The following is a 27,309-nucleotide window of genomic DNA, read 5'->3' on the forward strand; positions in this document are numbered from 1 at the left end:
AACTTAACTGTATGTGTTTACGATGACTGTAATATGGTGCAGCACTGTACTATAGACATCCTTTAAGAAACTCTTTGGCAAAGTAACCAACACTTTTTGATAATTTTCTTTCACTTGACTTTTACCTCTAAAAAATGTTTTCCATGTTCAGTATGCTCAGAACTTTCACTCCTATCTTTTAGTAGTGACTCCAATTTTCATGATAATGTTTACTTTTTGGTAGTAAACGTTTTTCTTTTATAAGTTACCTTTTGTGGACACTTTATCTCTTTATACTGTTGTTATCCTTTGTTTTTTTTAACTGATTCAGTGTTGCTGCTGAATTGTTCACGTCAGCTGCACTACCCTAGTGGGGCAGATTGGGCGGTTTACCCCCAATCAGACGTCTTATGGGTGACCAGAAAATCCAGGAGTCACCAGGCAATAATGGTAGAAAAAAAACAAGGAGTGTGTGGTCTGCCCCGCATCCGAATGGGCCCACTACTCTTTCTGCCCTCACAAGTAGCACAGATTGGAGGGGGGTTGGGAGATTTATCCTCAATATGCCCCTGTTGGGGTAGAAAGCCTAATAAGCACCAGGGAAAAACTGGTAAAAGCAAATATGGGGTGGAAGTGGCCCACCCAAGCACCGAGTCTATCCCATTTAGTCAGTTCCAATTGTTGATGATAGGCTCACCCATAAAAGTGGGGTAACTTATTTTATTGGGAGAAGTGTGGGAATGCTCGGTGGTGGGATTGTTGTGAATGCCTACAGATTCCTGAACTTTCTCGCACAGAAATGTAGGGAAAATGTGTGGTCAGAAGGGTCTGATTGCTGTAATAGTTTATTACTTTTGTATATTGTCCATCGGGACAAAAAAATGAACATGATGTCACCAATTTCTATTTGTTCCTACTTATTTTCATTATGTTTTATTTCAACGATTAGTTCATTAGGGAAAATCATGAACCATGAACATAACAGACCCTTAGTTAAAATTAACATTTTGCTTACTTTTCAGCAAGCTTAGATTAGCTTTCCGGGTTCACCAACTGATTTCACACCTGTTTCCATTACAAACTGCAAGTAGGTTTAAAGCAAGAAAAAGTAGACTAACACTTAGAAAAGCACAACAAGCTTGGTAAAAAAAAATGTTTTTTCAACTCTGCTTGTTCCTGTAAGCTGGGAAGATCATGATCTTAGAACAGCATACCCTTTGTTGATATAACTTTAGTTATAAAAAATATGTTCTTTGTCATAGCAGTGTTTTGCTATTTTCTCAGTTCTTGCCAGGGGAATCCACAAACCTAGGTTACCTTTGGTATCGCCAACATGTGGCAAAAAAGAACAAAACTTGGCATTGCTAACTTTTGTATACAAACGAGTTTGAGTGCAAAGTGCCCCAAACATTATAAAAGAAGCTAAGCACTGGCAGGGGATAATATATAGCAGCTAAGTGGTTAAATCACACGATGTAGTTCCCCAAGGAAATTACCATACCCAAATTACCCATAGGATAGAATAGGATTTAGATTTTGGCAGGCTGGATACCTGTCACCGTTGCAATAGAGTAACCCATCGGCCGAGATCTATATCAGGCCCTTAGTCCGCAAAAAGAAAGTCTCAATCCTCCAGCAGGTCAGAGATGCAGTGCTCCAGTTTAACATTCATTCTCTGCATCATTATTATTATTATTATTATTGTTGTTGTTTTATTGTTTATTATAGTAACTTGGTGTTATCATCAAAAGTGCTACTGTTCATGATAAAAATAGAACTAAATGCTGATTGTTGTGCTATTATTATATTCATGACTATAATTACTATTATTAATACTGCTACTGCTCATTATCCTTTTAATCAGGCCACAAAAATCTATGACAATAAAGCTATCTCTTTATCTGCAATAATGCAAACCATAAACTGCATTGTCAGCGCTTGAACAAAGAGTCTTTATCACCAAAATGAGTGGCTAGGAAACATCATTCACTGGCAAACCTCCGAGACCTGGTATCTGTGCAATTTAAAGGAAGAAAATTGATTGTGAATATTCAGCAACATATCCACTTATCATCTTGCTTGTAACTCTAAAGTGTGGTAATTAGAATCTGTTCAGTAACGAGGTTGCAAATCTAAGTGCCAATTCAGTGCTGGCCAAATTGTTGGTCTGCAGCGTGTGTGAGGGTTCAGCAATTTCAAACCTTGATAAATGAGCATCTTAATTTTTAATTTGCTTCATTTTATTTCCCGTGTTCTGCATGCACTGCATTTTTTAAAGTACTAGTGCAATATAAATGTGCTTTCTGGCAACCTTATTCTGAAGTTTATTAGAAGCAGGCATGGTTGTCATTTAACATCATTTTGCGACTTGTCGTTATCCACAGTAAGCTAGAGCTTATGCTCACCAACAATTACATTTAATGACAGAACATTGGGGTCAATTGTTAAAAGTATTTCTTCATCTAAAGCCCATTTTGATGCTCAAGTACCTTCATTTTGAAGTACGAATGCACTTTATTGTTCAAAGAATGTAAATTAAATAGACATTCTCTAATGGATAATTCTTCTAGTATGATCACATTTTCCAAGAACGATTCTGCTTTCTGAGGCAGGTTTGTGGAAGTTTCAAGGCAGGTTTTGTAGAAGCTGCATTGTAAGAAAGTGGATTGTTATTTGGTGTGGGTGGTAACCCACCTCCAGGAATAATAACACTAATATGTCCTGGTGAACCTTAAAGTCATCAAATTAACCTGCACTCAACCTTCTGATATTTATGGCACAGAGCAGAAAGACTTAACTTAAATCAATGTATAAAGTAATTATTCTGTGCTAAAACAGTAATAAACTCAAAACACCCAAAAGTAAAAGTCCCAAAATGAATGTGAAAAATAGGGTAAGTGTCAAGAAGAAAAATTACACTAAATCCATTAAGGGGAACCAGAGATATGAGGCTTTAAAATTTCAAGTGAAACTAGCACCAAAAACACCAAGCATAAATCATGGTCTATGGTCACAGTACATCAGAACCGACTCACATTTTAAGGCTGACTTTGATTAATTCTGAGGTCTGACACAACCAGCGGGACAACATGGTCAAAGAGTTTACTTTCAGAATTAGGGCCTGATTTAGAACTCAGCAGATGAGTTACTCCTTCACAACAGTGATGGATATCCCGTCTGCTGAAATCTAAATGGTATAGGATAGACTGGGATTCAGATTTCAGCAGACGGGATATCCGCCACCGTTGTGATTGAGTAACCCATCCGCTGATTTCTAAATCCGGCCCTTAGTCTTCAAAAAGAAAGTCAAAATCCTCCAGCAGGTCAAGGTTGCAGGATGCAGTCACCAAAGTCCTTTCAAAGCTGGATAGCCACTGGAAAAGCTCAGAGTACGAGAAACTTGAATTCCACAGCTGCAGTTGGAATTCCTGGATATGTTTCTTGTCCTGGGTCGGTCACAATTTCATGTTTGGGACTTTCTCCCTGAGATAGAAGTCCTTTTCTTACTCCGGGACAAGGCAGCAGACTGTATCCGACAAGGGACCACGAAGCTGGATACCTTCTCATTGAGGGTACGATGAAATGGATTTACGTATGCAGAAAAGCTCCAAGTGGGATAAAAATGTTTCTTCACCCCTGTAAAGCTGCAACTTAGCCAGATTGACTCTGGTGGTTGGCTCCAGCCCTCCAGCATCTGGAAGTCAGAATTATTCTAATTTTCAAAACGGGGATGTGCCCCTTTTTCCTCAGATTTTCACATAAGACTCCCAGAGTTGTGCAGAGCCCCTGGTCTTACCCAGAGGTATGTCCAGGGAAATGAAAAGTCCCCTCCCCTATGTCCACTTCAGACTGGTCTTGCAGATAGCTTTGCTCTACTTGGACTTGGGGTCAGCCTATCTGGCATAGGCCGGGGGAACAAAGGCTTGCTTTCCCCAAGTCTCATTTTCATCTGCCTGTAAAAGGACATGCCTTACCTTGGTCCTTTACAAGTTAAAGAAGGTCCTATGCCTACCACAACTGTCCTTCCTGAGCTGATAGGGATCACATGCCCCTGTCATCAGGCCTAAGCCATTGTCCTGCTCTGGAAGCAGTTTTCACACCTTATTAAATTCAAGCACTGAATGAGCAGCTGCTGGAAGGCTAATATAATAGCCTTCAGGAGCTTTAGGTAGGGAAAAGGCAACCTTTCTTTAAAAGGTACTTATTCTAAATATTTATCAGAACTCCAACTTCATCAATTAATTGTATTTGTATTAAATATGAAATGTAGCCATTGAATGGCTAGTCCAGCTGTTTCCTCTCTAAAATGTACCATCTGTCAAAATACGTTATTTTGACAGGTTTAACAACAGAGCTTAGGCAGGCTATACTTGGTAGGCCTGAAGCCAAGGTTTATGGATATTTTGTTTTATGGATGGCACCACAGGTGCTGCAGTCCATGGGTGGTATTTTAATGCCAGGTCCTGGGTGCCTTTTCTGTACCATATACTGGGGATGTAAGGCAAGTTACATATGTCAATCAGGGTTAAGCTAATTTAACCATGTTTAAAGGGGGAGCAGGGGCACTTTACTACTGTTTGTACTGCTGCTTTTTCCAACAATTTCTCTCAAACCCTTTCTAGTGTATGTTCAAGTTATGGGATACTGTTTAGAAAGGGTAAAGTACACAGAGTTTTAAGTTCTACAAAATAGATAGGGCAAAGCATTACAGGGAAATCACACCCAAAACATTTAAAGGCAGAAAAAGGGAGGTTACAGCTCCAAAATGTGAGGTGGTGTATAGGGCAAGGGGTTTCTCCTGGAGGAAAATGTTGTCCCCTAGGAACAAGTTTGGAAGTGCAGATGCAATTTAGCATGACATTTCTGCATGCAGAAAAGTGTATGGGTACATGCATGTCTTCCTGAAGTCCAGAATGTTAAGAATAGACTTAAAGTATACGTTTCAATTAGTTTACAAGTTGAGCTTCCAGGTTTTGCCTTTTAGAATGCATATATTTCTCTATTCATAGCTATTCTAGTTGGCTATTTGTAAAGTGCAGTGTTCATCCTACTAATGGGTCTCTTTACAATTTTGAAAGCCTGTCAAAGGTGCTAAGTAGGAAAATTGTTACCTGGCAGATATGGACCAAACAGCTTGAGGAAGGTGGAGTTTCTCATCAATGCAAGTGCAAAGAGAGTTTCATAGAATGCATGTGAAAGATCTTCTTCCGTATCTAATTCCCCTGAATTCGGTATTAGTAAAAGCACTGAGAGGCATTAGCAACTGTTTTGTACTTGTGAAACATTTTGCAAAAAAAGGATGTCCTAAGTTAAAGATGCCATACCACAAGCAAGCAGTTAGATAAGCCACCATCATCTGCATTGAGAGACAATGTATCTCTATAAGTCTTCCGGAGATCAGACTGAATTTTCTCTGAGGCCAGCGGCACTCTTGCAGCCACCATCTAGACATGCTGTAATGTAGATATGGCTTTCACATGTAGCCATAAAGAGATACAATTGTAAAGATATTCACATGAATCCACAGAGGGGTGTTAGTCTGATTAGTGAAGTTAAACCTTTTCTTCAGTGATGACCCCTGAAGGAAATTGAGTCCGAGGCACAGGAAAGACAGATTACATGTTTATTGTTACTAAGTAACAATGTAATAAAGCTCAGCCATACCACGGAGGAAAGAAGAGGAGCGCCGCCACCAACTACCGCTCTCACTGCTCTGTGCTCTCCGTCCTCAGCATTCCACAGCCACGTCAGGGTTGACATCACCCTGGAATGCAGAGGATCAGAATAGCACAACCCCTTAATTATGTAAATCTCAGTTTGAAATGTTCAGTTTTTGGTTGTTTTCTGAGCCATTAGTAGTTTGATTTAAGTGTCAAATTGGGCTCAAAATGTTCCACCCCCTAATGCCTTGAAATACCAAGGATCACCTTTGTATTGAAGCCATTTCTGTTATGTTATTGGTGGTGACAAGAGTGGGTGGAGAATGTCTAATTTAAGTCTATGCACTTTAAAAAGTGAAAATGTCCTTAAAAAAGGCCCTCGGCTTCGTACCAGTCCCATCTTTCATGATACATCCACTGTGTGGTGAGTAATGAGGGCTAATATTCTTTAAATATGTTAAGCCTTTCCTTCAGTGTGCTTGGTAGACAATGACGTTGATACAATTAACTTATGCCTCCACTAGGATCTAGTGAAGTTCTTTCAGTGCTGGCCACATTTTAGCAGATTCATACCTGGCATTGAGTTGAATTGGAAGCTCTTAGTGGATGACATTACAGTCGACCAGTTCTTCATGACAACCACTTTGGTGAGCTCCAAACATTGGTAGGTTTGTAAAAAAAAAAAAAAAAAAAAACATTTGTTAAGGTGGGAGTACTTCATATTAACTCCTCTAACCACTGAAGTGAAGGGACAGAAAAAGAGCTCTAGATTGAATATTAAAAGTTGTAAACTTAATTTTTTTTGTGAGGTTGTTAGGACCTTCTGAAAACAGAGGGCCAGATGAAGTATAGAGTCCCCTTTGGTCCCTCCCATGAACAGGATTGAAGATTTAGCTCAGTGTATGTAGAGGAAACTCTCCTTCATCTGTTATAAGACATGATCCAAGCATTAGCAGGGCTGGACTGGAAACTAATATCAGCTCTGACTGAAATGTTCATATCAGCCCCACTCTTTAAAAGGATGTGAATAGATTAGGATATAGAGGCTTTCATGGTTGGGTCTTGGCATCCTATTCTGCTTTGAAAGCAACCCCATAGGCTGCAGTCAATTTGGAAAATCCAGAGTAGCAGAATGACTAGTCTGGCCCTGAGCTTTAGGTAATATTGGCCTTGTCTCAAAACTATTTGCCAGCCCAAAGTGAATTTGAATCTAATCAGAACACATTTACTTGACTTCGAACAACAAGCAAGAAAGAAATGATACCTGGGGTCACTGCATGACACATATAAGGCAAATGATTCCATTGAGCTGTTTTTAGTGTGTTGGGTTTGGGTGGTAAGGGTGGTCCAAGCGTCAACCATTCAAGTCACACACCCCAAGTTTTCCATTTCTTTCAGGAATGTTCTGTGATCTACTGTTCTGTAGGACTTATGGTGGTAAATTAATTTTATGGCTATGTTTTATATCTTCAGCCATGAAAAAAAGGAGAGGCTATTTGATGTTTATTAAAGTGAAGTCTTCCCTTGAAGAGTAGATGGTTCTGTTAAACATGTTCGTAGAGCTTTCTTACACCTTCTCTTACTGGAGTGGGATAGGTAAAAATTGGGTTGCTAATTTGACAAATATTTGGGTCTGCTGATGTTCTATTTCAAGAGACGGGTAATGCTGGTGTGTTTTACTGTGACGATAACAACTGCCTTGGATGTTTGTGTTGTATCCAATAATTGAAGGGATGAATTGTTTAATGCGTCCGGATAGATACATAATACGTTTTTGTTTTATCTATCTCCGATGCAAAGTCTGAAGCAGAATGAATTGTATAATAGAGGGTTGAAGCAGAAATGAAAGGATGGGTGTGGATTAGTGAGACAGTTAAATGTTGATGGATAGAGAGACCCTTTTATGTTTTTCCCACTTTGCAGTTCTCCAAACCAGTGCACATCCGGCTATTGCTCATGTTTCCACAGCAATTCAATATTCCACTGTTTCGCAGTTCACTTGCATATATGGCTATTTCTTTTTACAGTTATCTTCCCCTTGCCCTCTATATCTTCCACCTGTTTGAGGAAAGCACAGGTTGGTTAGGGATTTCTCTCATTTCTCACTCTTCTCTAAATGTCCTTTGGCGTTGACCTATTGATCATGACGTTTTGTTTGGCCACATTTTCCTCAGGACTTTCGTTCACTTGTGTAGCCCTTGATAGGTTTTGGATTTTCATCTTTGGCAAGGATAGTAGAGTAGGGTGTGTTATATTCGCTTCTGTAACCACTGTGATCCATGTGCACAAAGGGCTGTTTCTGAACATGTTGGCATAAGTCAGCCTTAAGGGCCGCTCGTATAGAGTGAACTGTGACAGCATGATCTTTGTTTGATTGAGGAGTCAGTTTATTAATTTATAAAGCTTTTAATCCATTTCCGACTTCTGACTTCCTAACAGTTTTATGGATGCAAATAAAGTTTATGATGCCAACATGTATTTACTACGTACTAAAGCCTCTTTGAGACCAAGCAATAGTTTACAGACTACTCAAAAGGCCTTGCAACTCCATATTAAATAGCTTTTTGGAAGAGGCTTCTTTTAGGCATCCCTTCCAAAGAGTGATTGGGTATGATATGTCTCCATGTTTTGTGAGTGAAATCCAGTTGAAAAACTGTGAATTGTCGTGGTAATGCATCTGTTAAAATACATTTGTGAATGTAAAAAAAAGTCAGCAGTGGAGTAAGCAGCGGTCAAGTGGACATTACCAACTGTCAAAGAAGACGCTCACAAAAAGTGAGCTTTCTTTTGATGAAAATGAGCTGAATTTTAAAACAAGTTTGAAAGGCAATCACAGCATGGTTGTTACCCTAGCAGGCCACCGATGATGGTCACAAATTGTAGTGAGTTGCTGTATTCAATCTACATCATTAATGTTCATGAACTAGCTTGGGGTTCACCTACTTTGAATTGGAACTTATAAATGCAACCTAATAATACATAGATTGGTTTGTTACATTTTTTGCTGGTCTCAAATTGTTACCAGATTTTTTAGATCAGTAATCAGTACATCAGGCTCTAACTTGCTTTAAAATTAACAATTTTCCTACACTGTAGAGGATTGAAGTGATTCTACTTGCTTTGTATGGATCAAATGCTGACAAAATCCAGAGGCAGATTTGGTGAGAGCATGCATGTCAGATTAACTATCACTAGATAATGTGAGTAACATACTGTGGTTGATGTATGTGAAATCATGTTTTTACAAACTGGACTTTATAGTGTTTACGTCCCCCCAATCACACTTTGCGCAAAACTAAGGCTATCATGAAATACCGCCATGCAGATTACTGTTTGAAGGAGAAGTTACGGTGCGCTTTGAATATGAAAACGGGTGAGTATAGGTTCTATTGAACAGTATTTGGGATGAACTGAGAACATGAGCCATCAGCTCTACTTAACATATTTTAGGTTAAACTTAATCCATTTTAAAGTTGCTTTTCCGACACCGTGTGCTTGGCAGCATCATCTATCCACCATGCTACTGTGATAATGCCACAAAACAGAGAACATGTCCCTTTATTCTATTTTGCTCCCTATATTTAGGCCCAAGAAGTACTTTCTTGACTCCCTTGTTAAGTCAAGCAGAGATTAGGCATTATCGGCCTGCATTAGAATTTTTACAAAAATTAACTACAATAGATATGTGCCATGCAGTGCTAAATTTAATTAGAAATGCGCTGGTGATCAGAAACCGCTGAGTTTGTAAGCATTTAATGAATTCTTTGATCTTAGTGAAAGTTTTTGCTGATTTGTCTGTAACATCTACCTCAGAAAATGTTAGTATGTCTTTAACATAGGACTGTTATCGTTTTTGAATAATACAAATTTGCTTTCTTATGCTGACGTGTATTTATGCTTATAAAGAAGATGATGATGGTGATTGTACTTACGTTTGCTGGGGAACTATCTACTTTGTATATATAGTATGGCCATTTAATTCAGAATGCTTTATGTACAAATGTCAGGACTGTAAATCAAACTCTTATCACCCTAGGTGTCAGGCTCTGTTTGAAGGGCCACTTGACAAGCATGGCTTACTGAGCCACAGCCATGGAGGGGCTGGGCTAGTGTGCCTTTGATGACCCAGGATCCTTCTCAATATCTCTCTGCAAACTGAGCCATGTACAACCCTTTTAGCGTTTGACTCTCAGTGACAGCACTGTTAAGCATTCACAAGATGCGCCAGGTGCAGATACATCAAGCAGATACTGTACAATAAGTTCTGAGCAGACGTGGGCCAGGCAGCAGTGTCGGGAGGCAGTGCCAAGTGTGAGTCTGTCTTCAGTCATTAACTCTCATGCGGGCACATTGTGTCAGTGGCTGATAGGCTAGCTGGCCATGGCAGGGTTTACTTTCTCCTGTACTGGGTGAGTTATTGTTTCAGTCACTTAGGGCCATATGTACAAACACATTTTCCCATAGACACAGAATGGGCAAACCTGCTTGATACATTTGGCTCTTAGTCTTCCATAGCTTGAAGTTTGTGCTGAGGTCCGCTTCTAGTTCCAGGTCTAGTCTTGGCAGCTGATTTGCTTCAAGAAGCATTAGTGTAATGAATTTGATTAACGGTACTTGACATTGAAATCAGGAGGAAACATAATAAAAAAGAAATGTAAAAAAAAGAACCATGAGTACAGCAGCAACGGCAGCTTAGTCTGATCAGGAGTACCTTCTGGTTGGCGCCACAAAAGTTGTACAGTCTTTTGTGTATGCAAGTGCCTCAAGAAAGCAATTTCTCTTCTATTGGTGTAGTCCTCACGGGTGCACATTGGTCACGAGCCATGGGGGATAGCCATGGTGCAAGTTTGTTTTGGCACACGTGGGCAAGTGCCATGGGCTTACACACAACTCTTCGTCAGTGGTGCAAGCCCTATTTGGTCAAATGGTACTGCTGCAAATAGTAAAGTCAGTTCAGGCACATGTTGCAAGTGCTGCAATTGAGCAATAGTCTCTTCTTCAGCTGCACAGACTGGGCACCCTTTGGCGCAGGAGCCATGGCTATGACAACAGGTCTGACAGGGCTCTTGGGCAGTGCTGCAAATCCACTACTCTGAGCTTGGAGCATGCGGTCCACTAGCCTTTGTCAGATGGACCCACAGCACTGGGGTCAACAGCTCTTGTCCATGCCAGAAGTCCTTTTCTCCAGCATGGTTTGCTTGCTACGTTTCTCTCCAGGACAGATCCTGAAGGCTTTCCAGGATAAGGACAATTTATTTTTTTAGATCAGACTCCTGGTGATGTTCCCTCATATCAGGGGAGCTGGCTGTCACACAGACACCAGTTCTTGCTGTACATTAGTTCTCTCAATTCTATGCAGAGCATCCCATCCTTGCTCAATAAAACGTGGAACTAGGGCAACAAGTAGACCAACAATTCCAACAATAACTATAGAGATACAGCTGACAGGAGATATGTATTCTCTGTCTGCACTTTCAGAACTGGTTTGGGTGGGTTCTTCCATTATGTGTCCTTCTCAGGCCGTCTTCCAAACTCTACCTTTATCTAAAGCAATGCTCCTCACAGCAGTTTTCTTTCTAGGTTTGAGTACCCAAAACAGTGGCATAAAGTGAGGTAAGCATTCTGCACCTCGGTATCACAGCATCACTGGACTGCACTCAGACAGAGCGAGAGAGAGCGTGAGAGACTAAAGGTTGAGGACTTTCTAAAGGACCCTTTACACTTTGGTAACCAGATCTGCAGTCCCACCCCTCACCCATAATCCAGCAAATGGTTGTATTTAGGGAGAGTAAGCAACAGCTCTATGCAACAAAAGTACCTCAATGAATTTCTATGGGGAACTTGTCTCGTCTTTTCCCACTTTAGTGTCTAGGTCCTCTTCCTCCAGTCTCTGGAATGTCAGCAGTACGCTTCCAGTGTCTGGGAAAGTAACCTAACCCCTACTGTGCATGTGGACAGGCCAAGGACTTCCAAATTAGAACTGTTCGAAATGGCCCTCTCTGCAGAGCTATCCTCAAACCTTTTGCCTTTCTCCTTCCACTTTTTGCTGACTTTAGGACTCTGTGCACTTTACCACTGCTAGCCAGTGTTAAAGTACTTGTGTTCTCCCCCTAAAACATGGTTTGATTGGTTTATACACCTAATTGGCATATTTCATTTACCAATATGTCCCTAGTAAAGTGCACTACATGTTTCATGGCCTGTAAATCAAATGCTACTAGTGGGCCTGCAGCGCTGCTTGTGACACCCACTTGCATAGTGAAATAGCACTTAAAAACATGTCTCAGACCTGCAATTGCAGCACAAATGCAGTATCACACTGCCACGTCGACGTAGATTTAAAAACCCCTTGCCAAACCATAAGCTTCCCTTTCATTATATATGTCACCCTCTGTAGTGATATTTGTGTTTTTTACCACTGACTCCGTGTTGCACCACTTTGCTTGGCTTAGCTGTCCACTGTCACATTAGCGGTCGCATGTTACAGAATCCATTTTGTATTCAGCTTAGCCTTAGCTTCACCACCACATTAAGGGTGCAAGTATTTTTCCGTACAAAACATGTTATGCAACATGTTTTCTATTCTATGTGTTCTTTCTCACCAAAGGGCTAGGACATAACATGGAGGAGTCAGTCAGTCAGCAAGATAAGGATGTACTAGAATGATGTCTATGGTACAGCAGGGAACGGTTTAGTTTTGGGAGAGACACCTGGGGAAACTTGCCAGTTCCAACATGTTTCTTTCAAAACTGACCTAAAGTAGGCAGCATTTGTGAATACTTTTCATGGAGCAAGAGGGGTTTTCTAGAAATCTCCTTCCTGGCTTGTTTAAGGTATATAAGAGACCCAGGTCGACAGTGGGGGATTCAGAGACCTCAATCAGGATTGAGACATCGAATGCCTGATACATTTCCCGTGAGGGTAGGTCTCTCTCTTTCTCGTTGCAGTCACACCGGGGTCAACAAGTTGCTGGCAGGGGAAAGATGAAGCACCCAATAGGCCCCACGGTGTTGAATTTTTCATAATTATTTGCTTTGCATTGTGTATAAATATATATCAATATAGGTATTTGTATCTTTGCATGTATATATTTGCTGTTTAGCGATCAAAGATTCTTTGTACATGTTCTCACTTTATCGTTGCACATTCTGAAGGTACATTTTCGGTTATACTGACCTTCCTTCACAAGCCTTATGAAGTGATACAATAAATATCTTCTTTAGACTAAGAAAGTGCATTCCAGAGATTCTTTTTGACTCCTTTCGGTGGGTGTATTTTGGCTCTGTCCGCAGTAAAGAAAAACACCCTGCAAGGTATGCCTTAGGTAGTCCATACGGAAGGATGCTATGTAATTAAAAGGTAGGACATGTACATTTATGTTTTACATGTCCTGGTATTGAAAACCTCCCAAATTCATTTTCCGCTACTGAGAGGTCTACCCCTCCGATAGGTTTACATTGGGTATTCCTTATTACATTTAATATGCTGTAATTCCTGATAGAGAGGAGGTAGCTCTGTCATGTTTAGTACCTCTGGAATTGTATTGATAAATCCTCTCGAATTGTAAAGCCAGTTTTCTTGTTATAAGTTTGAAAATGCCACATTTAGAAAGTTGGATTTTTCCAGCTCTTACCACTATGTGTCTGCAGCTGGTCTCTGATCTCTTGGCTGGGTTGGGTGACAGCTGGGCTTTGTTTATTACCTCTAGGCAGCCACATACAGTGGGAGGTTAGGTGTGAGTTGATGGGCCATCCACATTCTGATGGGCAATACTGAGCTGAGCAGAATGGGAGGGAGGAGCAGAGCACAACCTCACACTTACACCTGAATAGGCTGTGTCCTATCCCCTCACAAAGGGCAGCATACACCCCCTGTGGTGAGTCTGAAGCCAGGGCACAGAGGGAGGACCTCTGTTCACCTCCACAGGCTTTTTGAAGTCTCTCCCACTTCAAATGCACCACTGGGTATAAGAACTTGAACTCTGACACTACCAACTCAGTACAGTACTGGACCTATGGATATACTGCCAGGAAGAAGGACTGCTATGCTGCTACAAGGGCCACCACCCTGCTGGACTGCTGCTCTGGATGAATTGCTTTCTTGCTGTGATGACCTGCTGCCTTCTGCCCTCCATGCACGGCTGATAAGGACTGGACCCATATCATTTGAACTCAACACCCAGAATGACTCCATGGGCCAGTTGACTGGTCTCCTGTTTTTTGAAGTCTCAGGGACACAAAATACTTCTAACTAACCGGCTACAACACCTGAACTCTGCCATCTGTGACTCTTGCTCTGCCAAGTGGTGCCATTCCAGTCCTGGGACCTTGGATGTGTGTATAAATTGCTGCTCCAATAAGAATCCCTGCATCAAACATCATTGCGCCGCTCTGAACTAGTGCATCTTCTGTTAGCGCGTCAGTCCTTATTTGGTCCTTTTAATGTTAATTTATAAGGGGACATGTTATAGGTCGATGAACCTTTTGACTACACTTAGAGTGATTCCACAAGTCCCTAAACTCAATGCAAATACACCAGCATACTCAATAAACATCTACAAATAAATCTCGGGACGCATTAATCGTCATTCACCATGACCTATTTGGCCATGAATAACCACACGTATTAGGAAAATTTTGAATGTTTATTACCCTATATTAACAGTGCTAATATCACTTGTCAGAAATCAAATGATAAACATATTCAAACAACACTGGTTGACCAAATCTTCTAAAGAATCTCAATTTAGCTAATGTATTGACTGTTAAGCATTCTAGTATCATGGTACAAATCAACAACAAGAACAGCTGTGCATTAGAAATAGCATACATTTGTATTCAGCAAATAAAAAATACAATATTTTTTAGTAATAAGTTGTCAGCATCTCCAATGTCTTCCTATCTAACCTTCAGATTAGAATAGCATGTTTGGGCTTCATGCAAAAACAATTTAATCAAAGTTAATTTGGAAAACATCTAACTATGGCTCTAACAAAACAACCGTTGGTACATAGAAACAAATAACAAATCTACAACCAAGACAATAGCATTTTGTTATAGCTCTCCTCAATATGGATCGGCACGCTGCGATTCTCATTGTCAGTTGGACATCAGTCTGGTCTTCTTCTGCCAAGGGCAGTGAAAGGGAATGGTTCAGACACCGGGGTCTCTACACAATCTGAACTATGTAAGAGGCAATCTCTAAGGGCAGCATCAAATTATTTAGCCATCAAACTTTAAAGTTAAGAATAAAGTCATCAGGAACTACTCAGCTCCCAAACAGAAAAGAATGAACGCGCTTCTCCTCTGCGCAGTCGGGCTAAGTTAAAATCACCTAAATAACTTCCCACATTACAACTGGTCAGAAAATCATATGATTACATCAATCCAATTAGAATTAAACCCTAAATCAGAGATATAACTAAACTGTCTTTCACACTTCGATGATTGGCTCCTCTTCTCCTGTTCCCATTGTCAGGCTCGTCAGGTAACAATTTTGTAACACTCCGTACTCCAGTCATTGCATCTATTTTTGGTTCCTGGAAACATCGCTGTCTCACGCATCAAATGAACACTGTAATGAATACTAATACAAGACATTCTAGAAAGCATTTCTCCTGAGAAAGTTAAAGACATCTGCTAAACATTTGGTCAACACAGTGTGAACAATAAATGTCTATTATTCTGAACATACATTTCCACGATTTTATTCCGAGATTGCAGTTTAACATGAGGCTGTGCAAAACTAGGCCCAAACCTCGCTAACTCTCCCTACACATACACTTTGGATAATAATTAATATGCATCTTCTTAAAGGCATTTACGTATTTCATGACGGCCACTCAAGTGGGCACATTTCCCATCTCCCACATTAATTTTCTATATTAACTAAATTCTATGCAAATTCATAACTCATAACATAAAAAAAATAATCAGTAATAAATTCAGCGTTCACACTTCATCCACGTTGTTGCATCGCCGCTGGTGCAAGGATTGAGTGCATCGCTTCGCGGATGGTGGAGCACATTGCCTCTATTTTTGACACATCTCTGACTTTGCACGGCTTGGAGCTGACACATCACCTTCATTATAAGGATCGACGATGACACATCTCCTCCCCTACTCCTTGCATGTTCTTTGACGTTGATGCAAACAAGGTACTTTTCAGTGGGCCAAGAAGAGTCCCTGTATCCGATCCGTGCTGTCACGGTCAGCCTGAACATTTGAATTTGACCTGTTCTTGCACGACCTGATAGCCACAGTTGGTGCTTCATGCTTTTAAGCACTATATTTCAGTGTATTCATTAAAAAATTCATAGCTCTAGTTCTACTTATTGGATTTTTGTCATTTTGGATTAGTTTTCATCATTAAAGTAAGCTATATTTTTCCAACCAGGTGTGGCATCTTTTTGTTGCACAAATACTTTACACATTATGATTTGGACTGGTGATGAGCCACAGCTGTTGGAATTCATAGACTATATCAATGAAAATGATTTCAACATCAGGATGACACATGAACACAGTAAGGATCGGATTCACTTTTTGGATTTAGAAATTTTTGTAGAAAACAACTGTGTACATTCAAACCTATACCGTAAATCCACTGCCTGTAATGCATTGCTGCATGCTGGAGGTTCTCACCCCAACATACAAAAAAATGCTATCCCGTTTGGGGAAATGATTCGGGTAAAAAGAAATTGCAGCAACAGCAAACTATGTGATTTGGAACTAAACAGACTAGAGAACAGATTCATTCAGAGAGGATACTCTATACAAACCATAAGCAAAGCCAGAAAGAAAATCAATAAAGTTCAAAGATCATCCCTCCTAAGAAACAGTGGACAAAAGAATCGGACATCGAAAGGATTGGTGTCATTCTGTACTCCATTCAGTCAGGACATCTATAAAATCCTTTCCAAATATTGGGGCATGCTACACACTGACAACACTCTGAAACATCTATTGTTGACTAAACCTACAATGATTCATAAGAAAGGGACCACCATTCGAGATCTTGTGTGTAAAAGCTTTTTACCGCCATCTAAGGAGAAATTGATCAATTGGTTACCTGCTAAACCCAATGGTTTCTACTATTGTAGCAGATGTAATGTATGCAATCTTGCTTTGCACAAGACTCTCAATTTCAACTTTAACGGTAGTAAAACATACAAAATTCAAGATTTCATCAATTGTATTACCAAATATGTAGTCTATATACTGGTATGTGAGTGTGGAAAGATCTATGTGGGGAGTACCATCAGACCCCTAAAGGAGAGGATCCAAGAACACATACGTGCGCTGAGAAATAATGACCCATTGTCACCTATAGTACGCCATGTTAGTAGGGAACACTCTGGAATAGAGGTCCCTAGACTGAAATATATGGGCATTAGTCAGACACGGGCACATCCTAGAGGAGGTAATCGTGAATAGGAACTCAGAAGAAATGAGGCGAAATGGATACTTAGGTTAAAGAGTATACGAATGGGAATGAATATAGATCACGAAATGCATTATTTTTTATGATTCTATATGATTTTGAAAATCTGTTTCCAAGAACTGTCTGTTTAATGTGCCACAAGTGGGCAACATGTGTGTCAACAATCAACAGAGTAGACATTTATGTATCTAAACATATGTCACATGATTTTTATGATACATTGCTTTCTGGAACCTGCCTTCCCTCTATGCATGATATTTTCTTATCATACAGTGGACGTGACACTCCCAAACTTCACTAATGGATACTAATGTATTTGGAAAACTTTTGACTCTCTTATACTCACATTGTACTAAATTTTCTTACTGACAATTATGAATAGATATATTGGACAGGCGACTTGTACACATAAACAACATATACTAAATTCCGACATGACTCAACCTGTCATTGATAACAGACAAAAAGATAGTAATAGTCACCAATTGTCTGAGTGTGACTTTTATATACTAATATCTTGCCTGGATATTCTCCCGTCATATGAGAGCAGAATCATGCAAGGAGAGATATTCCAGCATGGTTTGAGGGGGTTACGTGGAAATGTTCTCCTTTTTTTGCACTTAAAATGTTATTTCCATGTTTGTTTCGATCCGATTCTGACTGATTTGCTATTGGGGAATACTGTTGTGAACATTTTAAGATGGCGACCGCAAACTATGTGATATCGTGCATGCGGACCAGCCTTTCCGATTTATCTTTGAGGCAATTGCCTATTGGGCACATATGGCTTTGTGGATGACGGGCAGGGTTACCAACAGGACTATAGAGTATTTGGGATGGTCAGAAATGGTTGGTGACTCTTTTTAAAAGAATTGCCCGTGGTTACCATTACATGCGATGCATGCTTATCGTGGTGTTGCGCTTGTGTGGGCGGTGTGCTGTTGCTCCAGGTTTGCGATGGGCTAATGCCCGGACACAAAATACCCATCAGGGGGGCCAAATACCTGCTTTTCACGTCGGCACCCCACAAACTCGGCATCCCTTATTAATGCCGGTTGGGAACTTCAAGATGGCGGTCACTTCGTGATTGCCATTATCATATAGATGTGCCTAATGAGAAGGATGTGTCCTTCTTCTATTATGCTGCTTTTTATAAAAACGAACCTCTGAATCACTCGGCTGTTTGAAGCTGAAATCGAAGGATCGAGTACCTGGTGACACACGACATGTAAAGGTAATTAGGAATATTAGAAGGGGGTAATATCCTAGTATATATTTTATACATTATAAGGCACTTGTAAAAGTTTCTCTTCTATTCTTTTTGACACCCTAGACAATGTGGGGAGAGTCAATTTATCTCTCCTACTTGGATTATATTGAACTTTCTTTATTTTGGTTCGTTTCAGGCACCCTATATTTGGATGTCAGGTTGAGTTTGGACATCTATAGGCCATTTTTTCCAATGGAGATTTTTAAGTACAGGTTAGTTGGACTGCTGGATCAACTAACAAATAGAATTCTGGCTGTATGTTTTGAACAAGGGATACTTATGGCTCCCTTTTTTACAGATTCCTCATGACTTTGAAAAAAACTGTGGACTCATATTTCTAATAAAATACATCAAATAATAAACAGAAAAAAGGTACATAATCTAACATATCCTTTCTTTTGTCAGTATACCCACCTGGGTTCTTGGATACAAATTAAATCATCAACTATCTTTGGTATCTGAATTCCTGTGGCACTTTCACAAATCTTGGCTCTTTGGAACTGAACACAATAAATATGCATGGGGGTACTATGCCCAGTGGTGTTTTCATATCATCTTGTTCTTATATAATCTTCACTTCCCCTCTTTGGCTCATTAATACTTCTAATATCAAGTGACGATATTTAGAAGTATGATTTCTGTTTGTTTTTAATACACTTAAAATTTGGTGACTTCTTGTGGTATCATGGTGTATTTTATCACTCAGGTATTTGTAATTTTATGACATTTATATCGTCATTATCATGCCGATATATTGTGGGATATTTTAATGTTTTGGTTACTATTAATTTGGACATTAGCGGTATTATAGGTATAAACAAGTAATTATATAATTTGCTTTGTCAGCCTTGATAAAGTCCTTTGTAGGACGAAACACGTGTCGGCTGAATTTGGATGAACTTGACAACCTATTTCCCTCTTGTATGAAGAGAAATCCTTCCGCTTCAAATCATCAGAGTGGATAATTTCCACCCTTATAACTAATTTGTTGCACTGATACCACATTTGGGCATACTTATATTACTACGGTTCTCTTACACAATTCAGTGATTCATGACCACTTCAGAATTGATAATAGATTGACATTAGTCTATGTGTGCTACATTCTCATCCTTGGATACTTTACACATTACCGCTTAAAGTGAGCGTAATGCTCTGTGCCAAACTGCAAGTTTGTCAGCACATGTTTATTTACGGTGTGTTTGTGGGGTACTACGACGATCGTAGGTCTGCAGTTGGAACCACGACCAGAGAATAACCACAGAGGATTTTTCCAGCACGATGTTTGTCCCCCGATGAGGCCCGCATTTAGTTTTTGGAGGGTTCTGCTTTCCCTAGTATGGGCAGCCCAAGTATTTGAAGGATTAGGTACGTTTTTGAGGTCCTGACGAATCGCATAGCGAGAAACATGTTGACCAGTGATGTAGAGTAACACAGGGGATCCTGTGTTTACCTCATTCCATTTATACCACTCCCTAGTATGAGATGCGGTAGCTATAAATAGCATTTTTGCGTTTTATGGGGAGTGTAGACATTATTTTACTATATCCCTATTCTTTGTTTTTAATCTTGCCAGAGGTACTAACATTTAATTAAAGATTTCAACAGTTTTTACCTCTAGACATTTTTAACCTTTCCTATTCCAATCCTCATTTTCTACTTTTTGACCGGTACGCATTTCATTCTAAAAGATCTCCGGCAAAGAGCCCCCGTGTGGGGCCCGTCAGGCATTGCAGCGCCGGCTTGACGAGGAGCACAGCCCTATGATGAAGCATGTCACCGAAAGGTGAGTGAGGGCTCGTGCTTACAACCTTTTGGTTTCCCTGATTTGCAGAACCGGTAGATACTATTTCCCGCCTTTTGGAACCGTGTGTGCAATTTTTTGGTTTATACAGTGTTTGTGGCTTACCCTGATTAGAATTGTGATTGCTACTTTGACCGGGTGCATACATCTGCCAACCAGAAACCTGACTTCTAACAGAAACCCACAGCAACCTTCACTCAGACATGCAATATGTGTGTAACATGTAGGCCAAACACATATATAGGCACATGTTCTCTGGATATCAGCTCAGGGATCCAGGTTCCCCTGTAGCAATGGAGCGTTACATAATTTGGCCAGTAGGCCATCCACTCCTGTGATGCAGATAAAAAGGTCTGGTCACACTTGGATCAGTAAAGCACAGTATGCTGTCACCACTGCCCTATATGCTTGAACCTGTGACGAGGACAGTAGTCCTCTGACACTATGGAGAGTTCACTATTTGTGTGCCTCTCCAGGTATGGGACAGATTCAGGATCGAACTTGCATGAAGTGAAAGCTATGTGCCTTCACACACATGCTAGATTAGCCGAAGCTGGATCAAAAATCCAAAGAAACAGGCTATTACATCCTCACAGTTGGGCCTACAGGGTTTGGGACATGACTGTGCAGCATGCAGGGAACTTCCAGTTGCAGTTCTCAGTAGCTAGTAATGCTCAGTGGGTTTTGGCATAAGATGGAGTATTTTCTGCAACTAAAATTGGCTTTGATAATCCTATTAGAGCTCTTCCGTTTTCTCCCAGTTGCATAGGGAGGCAGCCAAACATAAAATGAAACTGAATAATCCCATTTAAGGAGACATGAGGCTCTAATCAGAACCGTACCATACTGATCAGGTAAGAGCAAAAGGATGTTTTTGGCAATCTAAAAATGAAAATTGCTGGCTTTGCAAGCTCTAAATAAATGTTTGTAAGCAAGAAAATCAGTTAGAATTAATACAGGCTGGTTCAATCCCTAGTGGTTCCTACCTGCTGAGTGAAAAGGCTCTCTTTAATTCAAGTTTACTTTTGCTCAACAAGATGTGAATATCCCTCAGTCAGTCACGGGTTATCTCTTTTGTACCTGCTCCTATTTCCATGAGGCTGTGTATCATGCATGTAGAGATCCAAATGAAGTGCTCTCCTCATCCATGCCAGCAGTTGCATGTCAAACGTAGAGAGGTGGGGAGACTGATGGAGACAGGATACTTTAGAAATCAAAGGTCCCAAATTAGCTTGCTGAGTTTTCTCTTCCAGAAAGGTCTGCAACATTTTACCTATGTGTAAAACTAGTCCTAATGATGAGACTTTCACAGCTTGTGCTCCACTGGTAGAAGTGGCCATCAAGTGGAGAAGACTAACTAGTGGCACCTTTCTGTGATCCCATCTACTCACCTACTTATTTTTCTAATCTAATCCTGCCGTCTTCTAGGGATGATTTCTTATTATGACTGGGACAGAAGCACCAATGTTTATTGTTTAGCAGGTCCAGGTGTTCAGTGTGCTCCTGTAACTGCCCATGTGCCATTATCTGCTGATAGTTTACCACCAGGTATGATTGTGATAGGTCTGAAGTTGGCTAGATCCGTCCATGAGGGATTACTTTTCAACATCAGTCAATGTTATTTTAATCTGTACATGTGAAACTGCATAATTGTGTAGATGTAGGAAGATGGTGCATTTCTGCTAACTATGGGCAGGGCACTAATCATGTTCGCTCTGCATAAGACTGCCGAAGACTACTAATGAGCGATACCTCCAACATCAATGATTGAGAACTTTGAGTTTGAGTTTGTTAGGGAAACATGGACCAGTCATGGCTCTTTGGAAAAAGCCACTTTTAATTTGCACATTTTTATTTAAAATACAAAAATGGTGCAATACCACAACTCCAGCTTGATTGAAACATGGAAACGCTGAGGTGTTTGAAATAGTCATGTGTAATTGGATATCAGAAATAATTGCTATACAATAAAATATACATTTTTCAAACCTAATGCAGAAAAGACGCCTCTCTAGGATTTTTTACCTGAATCTGGGGCTATTGTACACTTGACTTTTAAAGTACAAAGAGCACTATCAGAAATTCTTAGTGATCTTTTTGGTTCAATCCATCAGTGCTCTCTAGGCTTATATGTTAGATGATCCTCCTGCATAAAGTAGTCTATGCGGCGGTGTGTTTTGCTATTGAGGACAGCTTCCCAGAGTTGATTAGCAATGTGCTTAGGCCCTTACTCAAGCCAGGAAAGTGGGACCTCGGTTGAGTAGGAGAGCGACCATAACTTAGGTGCAGTTTGCCCCTTAAACCAATGGACTGCTGCACCTGCTGCACTGCTGGTAGCTGTCACTCTGCATCTAAGGCTCGATGTCTTAAGGATTTTGTGCTGGCAAAGCTGATGGAGCATTACAATGCAGACTTTGTGAGGACAAAAATCCAATTCAGATAATTAATAGACATTTTGAGTCACAATTGGATTTGCAATTCCATCTTCACGTTGAGTCTTTCTGAATAGTAGGAAAAAGAGGGCATACAGTGTGAGTGCCCACTTTCTTTTGACTCACAAGGATACGCATCAGTGGTTTGCAACCGGTCATGTTGTTCAAGTGGTTGCAATCTATTGATAGGATAGGGATACCTGAAAAGGGGGTAGATATCCCTTTACAAAGGGGAGGCTGTCCATAAGGGACATGCTCCACAATGTGAATATCAGCTACCGCCATTAGGTGGAGCAGACAGCCTTCCACAGTGTCCCATGAGGTCCCTTCTTATAGGTACCCTTTTTTATTGCGGTCCATGGATCTATAATGAACAGGAGCTACATTGTTGACATTTGCCGAAAGCATTGCTGGAGGTCTGCTGTCTTTCACAGGCCTTCATCCTTGTATTTGCAGCCATTTGCAAAGATTTGCTGAAAGAATCCTGCCTCATTAACATTAATGAGGCAGGTGGGTCCTGTGACTCCCTGTATATGCTCTTTCTGCTATACAATCGATGCAGCTCACAAAAGACCTGGCTTGCACCTTTGTGCACAAACAACAACTGCTTTGGGATTGATCCTTTTTACATTAAATAATGAAGCCTTGTAGGGTGGAATGTTTCTGGCATGAGGATGTTTCTTGCATGACTTATGAATTTTCCATAACCTTCTGTGTGAGAGTTAATATGTATTCTGTGAGGCAACGCGCATGGATAATTCATCAACATTGAAAGGATTTCTGAACTTCTGAATTTGTAGCAATCAAGGTCCAACTTTCCTGGTCACTCAGCACCTCCTAAATGCTATATTTGCTCTATCATAGCTGAGAAGAAGTAGGCGAGTCTTGACATGCACATGTATGATGGTTGTCCGGCGCATACTTGTACTTGAAGATCTTCATACGCTAGAAAGATATAGTCCTTTTGAGTTTTCAAGGCTAGGGCACATTGCTACGGTTTCACAAAAGACTGGCATTTCCATTAGGGTCATGATGTGCACCAGCAATGCGTTTTTGATTACATCTTGTGCCTTTCTCATGCTCCACTCAGTTTTTCACGATTCATGATTTAGAATTAACAGAGCTAGTTACCTTGTCATTTGCTGTACATTCAAACTTTTGTGTTTTCTTTCTGTGCCCTTTTACTTTAGAAACCAATTGAGGAAATGGCCACCCACAATTAATCCAGCAATTTGACATGACATAGAAATGTAACATTTGTGACCAATAATTAGTGAAAAAAGACAACTTCTCACTGTAACCTGTCAAAATAAGACTACACAATCTCAACTGCAAATTACAAGGTAAGAAGACACCTTTACTGTGCACATTCAATGGCAATGCTAAAAATGTTTCTAAAAGGGCATACTAGCCACCCTAATGTTCAGAATGTTATTATTGGGCACTAAAACTTCTTGGCACCATAAAAAAGGCTAATTGCCATCTCTGTGGATGTAATTATTTTCTTGGTTGCATCACCTGCGCCCATACCACAGATGGGACAGTTATCATAGAGAGATGTTATGTGGAGAATCCCAAAACACTAAAGTCCTTTGAACTCCTATACTATATTGAAATTACAGCATATATTGAAATTTTGAAGTGCTTCCAAACTGTTTCATACAGTGAGCATGGCATACTTGAGAGGTCAATTCCACCTCCTTTAAAGACATTTTCTTGATGAAGATAAAGTTGACCGTATGGCTGTGTTCATGTGTTTGGCCAGGCACATATTTGTTTAATCTTGTGACTCAAATGAGGGTGATATTTCCTGTGATTGAATTAGCTTTGTGTGTACCCAACCATCTAAACAACAGGTGCCTTATTGATGTAGTACTTCATCAATAAAGGAGCTGAAATGTACGTGGCTTTAGTTTCATTCATTGGTAATTCATAATTTGGTCCTTGGTGCTCTTCAATTTGTAATAAAATTCCACTGTCATTGATTCTCAGTTCATAATACATTTACCAACAAGATATGTAAGTAGGACTTGATATCGAGCTGTCTAAAGCTCTGTGATATTGGACAAGTGTTTGTGTTTATTCTGAATCTTAAAATTTTTTATTTTCCAGAAGAATCAAACTTTTACTCCCCAGAAACTGCCAGTAGCAACTTTGTCCTGTTATCCTGTTGTCTGTACATAATCAATGATTTCCAAAAGACGTTGTTAGGAAAACAGAGAGACACTGAGCTAGATGGTTTAATAGTATTTTTAGTTCTTGGTCTTTGACTGAGTGTCAGCATGTTGCTTCACAAACTAAGGAATAATGAGGTTGATCCAGTGGATCTATTGATTAACGTATCCAATGTAGGGACCTGTGTTTGACTCTAAGATTGCAGTTTTGATTCTTAGAAGGGTCATCCTTCTGAGCTTAGTAGAAATGCACCATTGAGTTTGTTAACAAATACATCTGTTATGTACTAACAGAGCTTAGAAACCTGCTGTGGTGAACATGCATGGCTGTATGGGGTATTTCTGTAGAGTGAACCTAGCCAAAAGGTAGTGGAGTGCTGTACAGGTTCAAAGTCAACAAGTGATGGGAGAGGTAGCTGGTTTGTGAACAAATAATGCATTGTGATGTTGTGTTCTTTAAGAACTTTTAAAAAGTGTATTTTGAACTCTTTCCTAAGTTGGAGCAGTGTTGGGGTGATCCTGATAGATAAAGGGTTACTGTTCAATATCCTGGGTAAATTGAGGGGAAAAAAGCTTGTTCCTTGTTTTTTATTTTTTTATACTCCTTAGTTTGTAATTTAATGGTGTCCTGACAGTAGGTATGCAGTGAACCATCAGGAAAGATGAGCTGGTCTGCAGGGTAAGCGGGGTGTTGGATGAGATTGGTTTGTAAATTTTGTAGCTGGTTTTAAAGATAGCGTGGGCCTGTAAGGAAAGCTAATGGAGTTTCATCAAGATAGGGGTGATGTGATCATGTTTCCACAAGCCCCGAATGAGACATCGCTTCAGCATGTAGGTTGCCCTGAAGGGGTGGCAGTGGTGAGTCTGGGAGGTCATGGATCAGGGTGTCATCACATCAGTATGCAGCAGTATGAAAGCTTGTACAGCTGCTCCAAAGTTTCCTTCTGGAACAAACAGTTTCACATTCTACAAAAGAGAGAGCGGGTACCAGGCCATCTTATTTTTTATTTTTTTGCTAAATGTTCTTTGGATTTGTGACCCGAGGGAATCTAATTGACTTGGCGTTCAGTTAAAGTTAGGGTTTGAAGCTGTCAAGTTTCATGTAATTGAGCCAGGTTTGTACTGTTCAATATTCGTGATTTAAAGGAATTTTGCCTCGGTTTGGTTGAGCTGCAGGTAGACGCTGGGCATCCAGATCAGGATGATATGCAGGCAGCGTTGAAGGCTGAGGTGTCAAAAGCAGAGGAGACTTTCCAATACAGTTATGCATCATCAGCATATTGGTGAATCTTGATAGTGAGGTGTGTTAGTAGAGCACCAAGTGACTCCATGTAAAGGTTAAAGATGGGAGGGGACAGAATTGAACCATGAGAAACTCCACCTGTGACATGAAGTTTTTGGAACCTGGAGGTTTACATGTGATTCATCTAGTGTCCGTAGAAATGGAAGGAGGAGAACCAGTGAGGGACATTGCAGCTGAATCCCATTTTAAACTCCAGGGATGCTCTACAAATCTGCTTGTTCTGTTACGAGGAGATGATTAATTTCTATCCTTGAGAATGAACTGGATGGATGTCCTTTAGCTTAGAAAACTAGGAGTGTGCATAGATTACACTCATGCACAAGCATGTGATAATAAATCCCACTCTCCAGATCCAAAGTAATGAAGAGGTAACCGAGTGTTTGCAGAATGGAAAAAAAACAAGTTCTCAGACCCTCAGTCCATACCAAAAAGTGGCTCTTCTATTGGGCATTGCTGTGCATCTGGTGCAAGGACATCAGAGTGAAGAGATTGTATACAATGTACTGGCATAACTAAATGAGGGATGACGATGCAGTCTTGTTGTAAATATGGGGGTTTCAGTATGGACAGGAGGACTGCTGAGACATGCTGACTGCTATCAACAGTGCCCTGATCTTGCATCTTTTCAGTGCTGCTGTAAGCTGCACTCATCAGAGAGTAAATATTCCGACCAATGTTTTGCTTCAGTACCCTAGTTAACAAAATATGTCCAGGGTCTGCATTGGACATCACTTGGCATTGGTCTTCTCTTCACCCTTTCAGCGTGAAGGTACCGCCTAATGTAACTGAATTGTTAGACAGCTTTTCATTTCTATACATGACACATTACACAACCACTTGTATTCTTGTGTTTAACAAATAGCATGATTTTTTTTAGAAAGAATGATTTTAATGAATATCCATTGTTATGATCTTATCCACTGAAATACACACTACAATACATTTCTCAATTTGTTCCCTTTTCATGGTCTGGCTGGACAACACAGCTGTCTCCAGACAATTATGAGAGAAACACTAGGGAGGGGTTTTGGCTCCACCCACATGTTGGGAGCTAGAACATGTTTTGATTAGGCAGACGTTGTGTGCTTCCAGAAAAAAGGGCTTGCCCTCCATGCAACTGTGATCATTTTGTTTATTTATCCAGCTGCCTGAGCTTGAACCTTTCGGGCCATACACAACATTGTAAAGATACTAAAGTGTCTTAAAATGCTAGAAAATGTATGCCGTTTTTCACTGGTAGCAGCA

General features: G+C 40.3%; 1 protein-coding gene across 2 annotated transcripts in view; it reads left to right on the forward strand.

The window, feature by feature from the left end:
• KCNS3 (potassium voltage-gated channel modifier subfamily S member 3) overlaps positions 1-27,309 on the forward strand; it is a 323,313-nt gene that overhangs the window by 133,780 nt on the left and 162,224 nt on the right. For both annotated transcript variants that reach the window (XM_069235978.1, XM_069235979.1), the window contains exon 2: positions 23,778-23,930. The gene's annotated coding sequence lies outside the window, so the exon portion shown is untranslated. The remainder of the gene's footprint in view (positions 1-23,777; positions 23,931-27,309) is intronic.

This window comes from Pleurodeles waltl, chromosome 5 (assembly GCF_031143425.1).
Source record: "Pleurodeles waltl isolate 20211129_DDA chromosome 5, aPleWal1.hap1.20221129, whole genome shotgun sequence".
Taxonomy (NCBI): Eukaryota; Metazoa; Chordata; class Amphibia; order Caudata; family Salamandridae; genus Pleurodeles; species Pleurodeles waltl.